The sequence below is a fragment of the Phoca vitulina genome, unplaced genomic scaffold (genome assembly GCF_004348235.1).
Source record: "Phoca vitulina isolate PV1807 unplaced genomic scaffold, GSC_HSeal_1.0 scaffold9, whole genome shotgun sequence".
In the NCBI taxonomy this organism is placed as follows: Eukaryota; Metazoa; Chordata; class Mammalia; order Carnivora; family Phocidae; genus Phoca; species Phoca vitulina.
In genome coordinates, this window is record NW_022589712.1 from 21776914 (window position 1) to 21790732 (window position 13819).

At 40.0% G+C, this 13819-nt stretch overlaps 1 protein-coding gene and 1 pseudogene across 6 annotated transcripts in view; one reads left to right on the top strand and one right to left on the bottom strand.

Moving 5' to 3' along the window:
- PHACTR2 (phosphatase and actin regulator 2) overlaps nt 1–13819 on the bottom strand; it is a 196171-nt gene that overhangs the window by 110443 nt on the left and 71909 nt on the right. The window lies entirely within an intron of this gene.
- LOC116634668 lies at nt 12219–13728 on the top strand (annotated as a pseudogene).

The window sequence follows — 13819 nt, forward strand, 5'->3', positions numbered from 1 at the left end:
AAAGACTTACTTGCGGTTTACTGTGTCCTTTTAAAAAGACAACCCACCAAAGACAAACAACTGAAAAAAAAACAAAAAACAGTTGGAATAATTTACATGTGAATTGATCTTTTAAGAATTTTGTATTTTTACACAGCAATGAGTGGCAAAAATTAATGTTTTCAAGAGTGACCCCTCCACACACCCCACAGGAACATTTCCTTCTTCCTTCTCAAAACAGATTAGGCAACTCAGACTTTTCTGCAGTCTTCATCTTCTTTCTCCTAACTGGGGGACTCAGAAAGGCAATTTAGTTTCATAGTCAAGAAACTGGAAAGGCAAATTATCTGACTAAACTGAAACCAAGTCCAAACTACCTTTGTTTTTCCATTGTTTTCAGGCATTATGTGCAAGAATTTAAATCTCTCAGAAAACAGGGAACCACACAGAAAACTATGAAACCATATTTTTAACTTGAGATAAATTCTGTCATAATACAACATTATGGATATTTAGCTCTGTATTGATACTTTAGATTTTTGATTCACTAAATACATCAGAAACTGGTAGAACTACAAGGCCCTCTGCATGGTAGCCCAGTGTTGCGGTGGCAAATATCTGACTAGACCATGTAACATGCCCAATCACTAACCATTCCTTAAGCCTGGCAACCAGCAGCAAGTTTTTGTTCCACTCCGAACAGAAAATACCACTCTCTTATCTCACCTTTCAACTGAGAATTAAACATCTCCTGTTATACCAGTATCTTATGGGAGCAAACACAAACGGAGAAATGATCAACTCTTCCTGTGCTCTATACTAAAGCTTCCAGAAAAGTTAAGAAAATGTTTTGTTTTATCCTTTATCTTATTTGGCACCCTGGTGACACCTAGTATATGCTGAGAGAGAGAGAGAGGAAGGAGGGAGGGAAGGAAGGAAGGAAGGAAAAGAGAGGGAGACAAAGAGAGGGAGAACAGGAGAGAGGAAGAAAGGGAGAAAGAGAGAGTCATTTTAAGTAAAAATACAGACCTATAAGTTCCAATGAGAGAAAACATGGGCCTTGAGCCAGAAAGACTTGAATTTAATAATCTGTTCTTCCACTTCTTAGCTGGTAATCTTAGGCAAGTCATTCAAGCTTTCAGAACCTCTTCCTAATCCATAGAATGGGATAATACAATTTAGCATTTGGGTTGTTGCAAGCATTAACAGAAATAACATATGTAAAGGGTCATACTGCATCACCAATATTCAAGAAAGGTCAATGCCTTCCACTACTTCCTCTCCTACTCTTACACAAACAAGTGGACAGGGGGCTGTTAAAAGGTTTTGAGGGGAATAAATTCTAGAAAGTGGGTTATTTATGATTTGGAGCAACTGGGACAGTGAAATTTCTTTGAAAGCTATTTCCCTGGTCTTCTAGAGGGCTCCAGAAAAACAAAAACACCCTGTTCAAAACAGACTCCTTCACAGAGCCACCTGTGTTCTCCACTGGTCTCAGGCCAATTGCTGAGAGCAGCAGAGACCAACCAGCACTCAAGGGAAATCACCATCATCCTACAGCAGAAATGCCCTCAAGAAAGTCACAAGGCAAGAAGGCTGACATCACCCACAAGAATGGGAGAGAACAGCCAGAACTGGATTTGGCTCTATTTCCCACCAGCTGGGAAGGTGCACAGTTTATTTTTACACCTGTACCTACAAAAAATAAAAAAGTAAAGTAAAAAACCCCACAAACCTATTTTACTCAAAAGACATGTTGCATATTTGGTGAATTCTTACTGAGCCATGCTGAAAATTCAGTTATCAAACTGCCTACATCTCGTTGAGCTACAAGTTGTTGCTTTTAAAAGCCTGTGTTAGACAAGATGTGTCGCTAGAGCAGCCAAACACAGGAAGTTGCATTTTACTCCTGTTTCCAAATATGCCTAGTGTCAAAATCTGAGGAGAAAACGAAGTTCCGTTTCATGATTCTATTAACTTCCGATTCTTTACAGTTAAGGCCACCTTTAAATTCAACATAGAGGGCGCCTGGGTGGCTGAGTAGGTTAAGCGTCTGCCTTCAGCTCAGGTCATGATCCCAGGGTCCTGGGATGGAGTCCCACATCGGGCTTCCTGCTCAGCGGGGAGTCAGCTTCTCCCTCTGCCCCTCCCCTGGCTTGTGCTCTCTCTCGCTCACTGGGTCTCTCAAATAAATAAATAAAATCTTAAAAAAAATAAATAAATTCAACATAGATACCTGAGTCCTAAAGGACTCACACTTACTGAGAATCATCATCTACTGGACTGGCTAAGAAGTCATTATCAAGGGGACCTGTGTTCATTCTGTACCACTCCCTTTTTGAGATCTGACAGGAACCTTGTGCTTTCTTTTTGCTCCCAGGATTAGATACCGGACAATAAAAATAACATTAGACCGGCAATGCAAAACCTTAAGTACTTATTAATTAAATCCTTATCAGTTATTTCCATTGTATATAGTAAGACTTCATCTTTAGGTCTTAGGACATTGAATTCTGAATCTGAAATATCAGGGTTGAATCCAAGAGAAATGTTCTCACTTGGAAAAACACCAATGTTGTGACTTTTAACCATCCTTAGATTAAGTGTTTGGCTGATTCTAATCTACTCAATGCCTTAAAAGACTAAAGTGACAGGGTCACAACTAATGGGTGTGGATCTCGGCTGAGGAATTCCTGTACACCCCCCCAACTCCCACTCCATCACCCTTTGGATTCAGATCAGGGGCCAAAACAACCGGGTCTTACATGGAGCTTTTTAGGAATGCCTTGTATCTCAGCCATCTCAAGATCTAACTTACTTCTAGGAAACTCCTGGTCCAAAAGATGCCAAAAAATTAAATCATCTCTTAGGTGTCTGGAGAGTTTTCAACCCTTTTGAGGGAGGATCTAGGATTGCTAGATTCTGATGCACCCGTCTTACTTGTGTGCTTACATGGCTTGAGGGACCTGTTCCATTTATATTAAAGAATTTTGAACCTCATGGAGGTGGGTATGTTTTTGAAGCACTATTTTCATGCCTTGTGACAAGATGAACAAGTCCACCCAATCTGTCCACTCCAGTCAAGAGCTTAACAAGAGAAAGGAGGCCATTACCAAAGCCTGCTAAGTGTTTTGCAATGTGTATGGGACATAATACAAATGTGTTTAGTCACACGTGAATCATCTTTGAATTACCAACCTGACTCAATGGGGCTGCTGCATTTTCTGGAGAGAACATTCCTGTTCTGGCTTTACTCTGACAGGTGTTTTAACGTTATCTTTCTTTAGCATCCCTATTCATTCTATTTCTTATTTTAGCAGCTTTTTGTGAAGAAACATGTCACTCTGCTGGATATCAAACACATCTAAGATAATAAAAGCATACAGAGTAAGAAAAAAATCAAACACAGAAAAGACGAATATATATGTAGTGACATTTGGGAATAAAGCATTTCTCTAGATAGTGTGCCTCACATTCAGGGACCTCAAAGATTATAAAACTAGTCAGGTGGTACATACATAGTTGCTGACCACACTGGGATTCGCATCTTCATAAGCACTGTTTTTCTTAGCATTACACAATCAATTTGGCGCTCCACTCACGAGGTAATTATTTCTAACATAAATATGGCAGAAACAGTGTTCACATAGACTATTTTTAATTCTACCACATATAATCTTTACATTCCATGCTTCATCTCTTACGTGGCACTGCCTAGTGACATATGTTGGTTCCCATTGCTGAAAAACACCTTCAATGCATCCTCTTCCTCAGGTCATATCTACTGAGTATGTGGCACTGTTGAAGGTGAGCAGGGAAGAAGCTATAATCTATTAGGAAGTGGAACTGAAGAAACCAGAAAAAAGACAATGGATCCAAGGTGTTTATGGGCCATTGTGAGTGGATCTCAGTTTGTAAACTGAGGACATTGTTTTAAGGACATTGTTATGTCTGAATTTTGCCCCCCAAAATTCATCTGTTGAAGTCTTCACCCCAAGTACCTCAGAATGTGACTGTATTTGGATATAAGGCCTTTATAAAGGTATGTAAGGTAAGATGAGGTCATAATGAGTGGGCCCTAATCCAATTATTGGTGCCCTGGTAAGACAATAGAGATTGGATAGACCTGTGCATTCATAGACCATATGAGGATACAGGGAGAAAGTGGCCCAGAGAGAGCCTCAGAAGAAACCCAACCTTGATCTTGGACTTCTAAGTTCTAAGTCCTAAGTTCTCAGACTCCAGAACTGTGAGGAAATGAAATTCTATTGTTTAAGCCAACCCAGTCTGTAGGAGTTTGTTATGGCAGCTCTAGCAAACTAATACAGACTTTATTATTGTCTGTAAAGCTGTTTATTCATACACTGAAGACAGAATGAAAATGTCACACAGCTTCCAACCTCATCTCTACCCCACCCCACCTAACAGAGGGGAAAAGAAAGTTCTTTAAAGGCTTCTACTATGATCATTTTTTAATGGCTTTATAAATTAAAACACCATCATTTGAAAAATGAGGTATCGGTGTGTTCTGACATTCCATGGTCTGATGACTAAAGGGGATTCAGTCTTTTTAAAAGTGTACAGTTCTAGATCCTTTTTAAAATCTCCAGTTTGATTTTATTCTTTTCGTGTTTTCTTTAAAAAATTGGCAGCCAAGTACTTTCCAAGCGACAGAACACTAGTTGCGCACATATGTATATAATTCCGTTTTAGTAGACTTTAGGAAAATGAAACACTGCTCTGTTAGACACACAGGAACATTCAACATGAGCTCAGTTAACTCGTTCTGGCTTATTCCAAGTTTCCATCCTCAGCCAGCTCCTCCACAGACAGCCTGGCAGGTCAGCGCGAGTTAACTTTACAGATGCAGAAGAAATTTTGAAAAACACAGAATCCCTTTAAATAGATGAAATCGGCAATTGCAATCCTGAATCATCCTGTCAGGTTGCCCTGCTCAGCCCTGTGGGCTACCCAGCTGTGGTCAGAAGCATTTTTATTCTGGAAGGAAGGTCCAAGGCAATGCTCAGCAGGCCCTCCTCAGAGCACCTTAGACAAACAACAGTGGCCTTTCCTCGGGGAGGCTAGAAACCCTTTAGTAAAAGCTTTTAAGAGACCCCAGTTAAGACTGGAATTTACTTCACACTGGGCAATGTACTGCAAAATAGGCACATCACTGAAAGGAAAGACCCCTGAAGTACAAACAGAGGCAAAAATAAAAAGCCAAACATTTCTGAAAGGAACATATGAAAAGAATTTTTAAATAAATGATTGCTTCCTTTTGAAGTTTTCAGAATTTGCTGCCCACATTTCTAAAAGAGAAAAGGGCTCAGCCTCCTTTTTAGAAAATAGATCTTACTAAAATCTTTCTTACAGTCCCTCCCACGCATTATTAAACACCTGTTTTCATCCAACCCCCTGCTCTGTCACTTTGGTTCCGCCTTAAGTAATTAGCATGCAGCCACCGCAGATGGAAGTTCAAGGAGGTCTTCCTAAAAAGGCAACAGAGTCAAAATTCTGTGTCCTTTCCTTAAACAGTAATTGTCATTCTGCAGATTAACTTCTTTCCTTTCTAATGTAACTACATTTACCTCAAGCCTGACTATTGTGGGAAATGAATTATCTTGCAGTTTATAATATTAGCAAAATGTACGTAAGAGCAAAAAATTTCTGGCAACAAGATTTTGCCAAAATTGTACTAGACAATGGGAATACTTGCTCGGAACAGGACATATTAATGACCAAATTTATCAAGACACTGGGTACAGAACATCAGTGTTTTTGAACTGGACGTTTTGTAACTTCTACCTCATGTCAAGAGAAGACACATTGTTAATGAAGAGAAATTTTCATCTGAAGCCACTTTTTAAACACTGCTAATCTCCAAAGGATATTTCTCATGTTAAGAACCTTCTGGAATGCTTGCTGAAAATTCGGATTCTGAGACCCCTATCCAAGAGATGGATTTTGCTGTTGCCCAGAACTGAGTATTCTCCCCAGGCATACTAGGTGATTCTCACAATCAGGAAAGTCTGTAAGGTACCATTATCATCACAGTAAACATATTTTTAAATTAGTTCATTCAGCTATAAAACATTAAACATCCATAAAATATTTTTTTAGACTATAACAACAAGAGTAGATCAAAGTTGAGTTCTCATGTGACAATCATTCTAGAAAGTCTTTTTTTTTTTTTAAGATTTTATTTATTTTTTGATAGAGAGACAGCGAGAGAGGGAACACAAGCAGGGGGAGGGGGAGAGGGAGAAGCAGGCTTCCCGCTGAGCAGGGAGCCCGACGCGGGGCTCGATCCCAGGACCCTGGGATCATGACCTGAGCCTAAGGCAGATACTTAACGACTGAGCCACCCGGGCACCCTCAAGAAAGTCTTTTGAAATTAATTAAAAGCTATGTGCTAAAGAGAAAAAATTAATCTTCTACATAAAGAGAAAATATTAATTGTGGTTAATTATAAGTGACAGTAGTATTTTGACATGTTACAGCAACTTTGCTTTGCTACCTTATGACGCAGCCAAGCCATCGACCAAGTAGAAAACCAGAATAAAGATGTCTTCTAGTAGTAGGTCTCAAAAAAACCACGTCCCATGAGCTTTTCTCAAGAAGCTACCTGTGTGCTCTGTCCAAATTAGGAAATGGACCCAGAGAAGATAAGACTCTGATCTAGCAATCTGGAGATCCATCACAAGAGGGAAGTGGGAGGACTCCCCAGGATGAAATGAAGAGAGATGCAGGGTAACAGCCAGGCAGCAAGCTTAGAGGAAATCCAGTCCAACTTGGATTCACTTCTTACAGTCGAACTTGACAGAATAACAAAAGTGTTTGAGCATACTGAGAAGAGATTTACATAATTGGGGAAAGATATGGGGATGAGTATGCAGGCCCCTTCTCAAGCAAACAAAAACACCAGTAAGGAAAGCAAAAGCCATGCAGGAAAGAAAAAGTAATCCTGGTTTACCACAAGGCTTAGCTATCACCAATTTTTACATAGTTATACAGAATACTGTTCTAATCAAAAGTACAATATAAGAATGCTGGGAAGATGAGAACATGGAAGGATGGGAAATGCGTGATGGGGCGGGGAGACGGGTCAGAGAAGGTGTGAAAAACAAAGCTATGTCTTCAGTTTCCATACTGTGAGGTCAGTAATAATGTGTCAAGCTGTACAATCGATAATTAGCAATGTAAGCATGCTAGAGACTGGAGGTAAACACTAAAGAATCGGTTTAAACAACCATACACTTCTTGGATGCTAACTTTCCATTCAGTTCCTATCACTCTATTAATATCCAATCTGACCAGACAGAGCCATTGATTTATTCAACAAACAGCTGTGTCGGGCATAGATGTCAGAAGAAGAAGGCAGACTGGGAAACAAGATAAGGTCCCTTAGCTCCTGGAGCTTAGGTTCTAGTGAAGGGAGACAATGACAAACAGGATAATCTGAGAGATCGGTGCAATGAGAGATCCGTGCAATGAAAGAGCAGAGAACTGTAGCTTGAGGGGTGGGTGGACAGGCTCCTCTGAAGAGGGCTGGCCAAGGCAGGTCTCTATGAAGCAGGTCATGCTGGATCGAAGACAAGGAGTCAACTTTGTAAAGAGCTACTGGAAGAGTGTCCCTTACGTCCTGGATAGAGTGAGCAGCAACTGCCAAGGTCACAGGTAGGAATGAGCCAGGTTTGTCTGATGACTGAAACAGGGAGTAAAGCTGTAGCGGGGGGAGGGGGGGGGCGGGGGCAGGGACCAAGGATCATAGAGGAACGTGTGTGGCCTGGAGGGCCAGACTACAAAATCTAGATTTCATTCTAAGTGCAATGGGAAGACACAGGAAGGTTGTGAGTAAGAAGTGACATGATTTATGTTTTAAAACATCACTTTAGCTATTGTGTGAGACAGGAATTGCAGGAGATTGAGAACAGAAGTAGATCAGCTTGAGCCCACTACAGCTTTCCGTGCAATGAGCGGTCAAGGTTTGGAAGGTGGCAGTAAAGACAGAAGTGAGGGGCCTGGAGATATATTTTGAAAGGAAAATGTACAGGACACGTTGATGGTCTGGTGTGAAAGGGAAGGGAAAACTCAAGGAGGAATCCTCAACTTCTGGCTAGAATGAGTGAGTGGTGGGAGGTATCATTTGGTGACATGTGGAAAGTTCAGGGAAGAAGGGGTTTGGAGGGTAAACTCAAGCCTTCTGTTGACACCTTTTACCTGTGAGATGCCCATGAGAGACCCAAGCAGACCTGCCCAATAGACAGTTGCAGATCTGAGCCTGGAAGCGCAAGGCAAGAGCCGAGCTGCAGATACAGACATGAGCATCACCCCACTCCCATTTCTCCAGCCACCCTCCTAGGTCGGGCGTTCACTTCAACTTGCTGGATTATCACAGCCGACCTCTTGGTCCTGCCTTCGGTCTCCCCCAGGAAATCAATACTGCAGGGGGCAGGCAGATCCATCCCCTGGGGGCAAAGCTCTAATGATTTCTCATTTGATAAAAAACCTTCAGTGGTTCCCACCACCTGTGTGGGCCAGAATCCTTGTCCCCCCTTCTGTACTTTTTGGCTTCCCTGATTTGCCCTCATAGTTCTCCAGGGGTCCCTTTCCTTCCACCTTCCTTTCTGCCCATCTCCACCAAGTGGATGAGACCTCTAGGCACAGACCCTTCGTGGGCAGGGTCTGTGTATGATTCCCCTTTGAATCTTCCCCCACAGCCCAGCACAGAACCTTCCACGTAATTACTTCAGTTGGATGAAAGTGTCACTCTTTTCCCTTTTAATATTGCTTCACAAAGCAAGCCTGATTTGCAGGAATATATCCACCCAGCACATACCAGCACAGCTTTCCAGGTTATTCTTAAACAAAACACCAGTTCAGTCCCTCCTTTGTCAACCCAAATTCCCTTAGTGGTAATGGCTGGAATGTCATCCTTGCCAGAAGGTATATATGAATAAAAACATCCACCCCTTGAAACCAAAATAAACAGGAGTAGTAAGCAAATATAAACAATAACAGACCAAACTTTTAAAAGTAATGTTATTTGCCCATTCCCTTCTGGGGAACAGAACTATTGGTTTTGGTTTGGGTTTCCCTGCTTCAGATAGCGGTGGAATAGAGGGTAGACCAGAAGTGTTTATTTTCTTAAGACTATTTCTACGTCAAGAACACTTTTACATAAGTTGAGTCTTCACTAAATATGTATCTCTACTCCCAAGAACAGAGACTCCCAAGAATAGACAGTTAGCCTCTTACACTGAAGTCCCTCAAGAGAAGAAAATGTGTTGGAACTTTTCCTTTACTCAAGTGAAAGAGGCTTAATTAGAGGATCAACAACCCAGAGTCATCTCCTTCCCTACTGCATTAAGTAGGCAAAAGGTGAAGTCTGACTCCCCCAGTGATTGTTATCCTCTTGGACTTCTGAAGAAAAAATACATTGCAGCCAAAAATATCTGGGATATGACTCGTCAACCAGACCTGATGAGCTATGGACCAAAGAGAAGTAAATGAAGTTCAAATGTTTGCTCATTTTCTTTATCTCCAGGTGAGCAATGCATCTGTGTTATGATCAAATAGGCTAAGAAGAAAATTCAGCCCAAAAAGAAGATGGCTATGGTAGGACGGATTATTTTTGTTTTCATCATGGAATTCACAAGAAAAAAAAAAAAGTGGCTGAAAAGCAGCCAATGAACTTAAAACCGAGTCCGAGGACAGCTGATATACTTAGAGGTCAGCTTGTGGCTTTAATTACAGTGGAGGTCCAGGTGGACACGGGATGTGGAAGTCCTGGCTAGGACTGTGTGCGAGGCAGAGGAAAGCCGGGACAGTCACACAACCTCCTCAGCAATGAAATTCCTCTCTTTCTCCCCACCCCCGTCTAGATTTCTCTTCATGCACATATTTTAAAAATAGAATCTTTATTTTAAACCTGCCTTTTAATATTTTTGTTATTTATTATAAAAATCACTGTTCAAAATTATGTTTTACACCATTTTCTTAAAAGATTTATTTATTTGAGAGAGAGTGCGCACGCAAGCAGGGGGAGAGGCAGAGGGAGAGAGAGAATCCTCAAGCCGACTCCCTGCTGAGCACAGAGCCCATGTGGGGCTCGATCTCAGGACCCTGAGATCATGACCTCAGCTGAAATCAAGAGTCGGCCACTTAAGGGGCGCCTGAGTTGGGCGCCTGGGTGGCTCAGTTGGTTAAGGGGCGCCTGAGTGGCCCAGTTGGTTGAATATCACACTCTTGGTTTCAGCTGGGGTCATGATCTCAGGGTCCTGGGATGGAGCCCTGTGACGGGCTCCTGCTCAACAAGGAGTCTGCTTGAGACTCTCTGTCCCTCTGCCCCCCCATCACGCCCCGCTCATGCATGTGCGCTCACATGCACACGAGCTCTCTCTCTCTCAAATAAATAAATCTTTAAAAAAAGACAAGAGTTGGCCGCTTAACCAACTGAGCCACCCAGGCGCCCCATATTTTACACCATTTTTAAATGGTTTATTCCATTATATGACTGTATTCCCATTAACTGAAAAAATTTATTGGTGTTTGACTGCTACTTCCAATTTTTGGCTTTTAATAAACATTGTCCCAGTGAATGAGTAATTATTTCCTTTTCAATATGCTTCTGAAAGTGCAACTGCTGGGTCTGAGTGTGTGCACATTTTAAGGTTTTTGACATATATATCACCAAAGCTGCTCTTCTGATAGGTTGTGCCAATTTAAACTACCACAAGACAATCGTCTGAGAATCATTATTTTAAATCCTTGCTCATTTCATAGGTGATCAATGACATCTTTTTTTTTCCATTAAACTGCTGAAACTATTTCATATACCAATTGGTAAATTATGTCTCTTCTTTGATTAAGTAATGTGAGCAAGTTAACTCTTGTGCTTTAGTTTTCCCCATCTGTACAATGGGGATATTAATAGTAGTTACCCTTTAGGGATGTTGTGAGGGTTAAAAAGTTAATTCAAGCAAGGCACTTAGAATAGTTCCTTACCTACAGTGAGTTCACAGTTATAGCCATCAGATATTTTGAAAAATGCCTGTTCATGTTCTTTTCTTGTTTTCTATTTGAGCCTTTACTTTTTTCTTATTGATATTTTTCTTACTGCTTTTTAAGGGTCTTAGTACATTAAGATACTTATCATTGTTTTCCATATACAGTGCAAATATTTTGTCAACTTCATGATTTCATTTTTCAATTTGCTGATGATGGGTTTCTTGCTATACATAAGTTTAAAAACTTAATATCATTAAATCATTCACTTTAAACAGAACAAGTTACAGAGATCCAATATTCAAATACGAGAAAAACAGCGAAGGAAAACATGATTCTTAACTCTAGTTTATAAGAAAGAAAAGAACTGATCAATTTGACTACATGAAAACGGTTTTTATGAAAAACAAATTTAAGAAGAAAAACATAGAAAAATGTTTACAATACATGATAAGCACAAGGCTGATCTCCTTAACAAAAAAATCTGTAAGATTTGCTATAAGCAATTCAGAGAAAAAGAAATACAAATGCTCCACTTCACTCATAATCAAAGTGAGATATCCCTTTTTGCATACAGATTGACATGGATTTTTTCAAATTAATTATGCATAACATTGTGGTCATGTATAGTTGTGCAGAGTGTTCACTGCACAAGGGCATCTCTAGGCAAGGGAATGAGTTGGGACTGAATTCCTGCTAATATTCCACTTGTTAAATCTTGTGCCTGCAGGGCTGCCTCACTCAGAAGACAGAGTGACTTCAGTTTCTCACAAAGCACTATATGGTCTAAGAGAGATCCTGATATGCCTGCAGTGTTGGTGGGAGTTCAGAAAAAGGAATTTGCATATACTGAGCAGATATATTGATATACAGGCTCTCTGAGAGTAATTTGGCAAAGTCTATCAAAATAAAATATACAAATCTTTTGACTTGACGAGTCCACTGCTGGGATTTTACTGGTCCATGTAGTTCAAGATGTTTAGATAAAGATGCTCATTTCAGCATTTTTCATAATAGCCCCCACACAAAAGAACCCCAAAACAATATAAAAATATAAACATAAAATATAAAAAATAATAGAGGTCTTTTAAAAAATTACGATGTATTTATATATTATAAAATTGCTTGTTAATAGGATTAAAAATATCAATATGGAAATATTTTGAAGTTATATTACATGAAAAACTCAAACTCTAGAGCAGTAACTATATAACATATCTTGCTGTGTTTTGATAAAGATACATATACTTGAATGAAAATTTTCTGAAATGAAAACAAAACAAAAAAAAGTTGTTCATTCTAGGTTATAATTGGGAAGAGACTGGGGGTCTGGAAGGGAGAAAAACTCACTTTTAGCCTGAATTGTCTTACAAAGTTTTACTTCTAATCATGTGCATGTTATTTTCATTAAGGAAAATAAACTCTATCCATTTTTGCCTTCATGATTTCTTCCTATACCAGGTTTACACAGAAATGGGTAAGTATTCTGGGCAGGACCTGGGCACTGACCAAAATATGAAAACCTAAAAACACGGACAGATAGAGGTTCTATCATGGCCTAGGTGTGATGTTGAATACTTTACTCACTTGTTCCTTGTCTCCTAAAAATTAAAGAGTGGCTTTCTCTGCCCTTTTAACTCCAGGGCAGAGGCCAAGTAGCCAAGAGTTGGTCTGTGTGACACAGTGGGGGTGGGGTGGTGCTGAAGAAGACAGAAGAAATGGTTACTGGATTTAGATACCACCCTTCAGACAACAGAGCCAGAATAACACAGAATTCTTGAAGTAAAAAACAAATAAACATAACCTTCATTCATATTATCATTGGCTTAAAGTGATCAGGCTGTTCCTTGAGAATATTTGTTGATTCATTCATATATTCAACAAACATTTATTGTGTCCAATCTACCATGCCTTGTACTTGGTCAAGGGAATACTGAAGTCTCAATGCTTCTAGGGCATGAGGCCAGAGGGTACTGAAACCACCTTCCTTGGAGACATTTTAGCCTGTGCTTAGAAATAATGGATCTAATCCTCAATAAAATACTAGCAACCAAATCTAGCAACACTTAAAAAGGATTATACACCATACCTGTGTAAGCTTTATTCCAGGAATGGAAACTTGGTTTAACATCTGAAAATCAATTAATATGCTATACCATATTAATAGAACGAAGGACAATAAACCACATGAATATCTCAACAGAGCAAAAAAAAAGCCTTTGACTCTTGCATGACAAAGATGCTCACAAACTAGGAACAGAAGGGAACTTTTTGATAAAAGGGCATCTATGAAAAACCCACAGCTAACATGACACTAAATGGTAAAAACTGATTGCTTTCCCCTTTAGATCAGGAAGAAGACAAGAACGTTCACTCTTGGGCTCTGTCATGACGGCTTTGCTGAAGAAGACCACCAGGCTCGTGGGACTGGCTGTATGTGAGTCACACAAGAGGCTAAGAATATTGTACACGAAGATTCTTGATGTTCTTGAGCAAATTCCTAGAAATGCAGCATACAGAAAGTATACAGAACAGATTACAAATGAGAAGCTGAGTACAGTTAAAGCAGAACCAGATGTTAAGAAATTAGAAGACCAACTTCAGGGTGGCCAACTAGAAGAGGTGATTCTTCAGGCTGAAAATGAACTAAGTCTGGCAAGAAAAATGATACAGTGGAAATTATGGGTGCCTTTAGTGGAAGAACCTCCTGCTAATCAATGGAAATGACCAATACAATCATGATTAAATGACTAGTGTGTTGATGGGAAACTGATGTAATTAAATGTTCTGTTACATTAAAAAAAAAAATTCACTCTTGCGACTTCTATTCAAC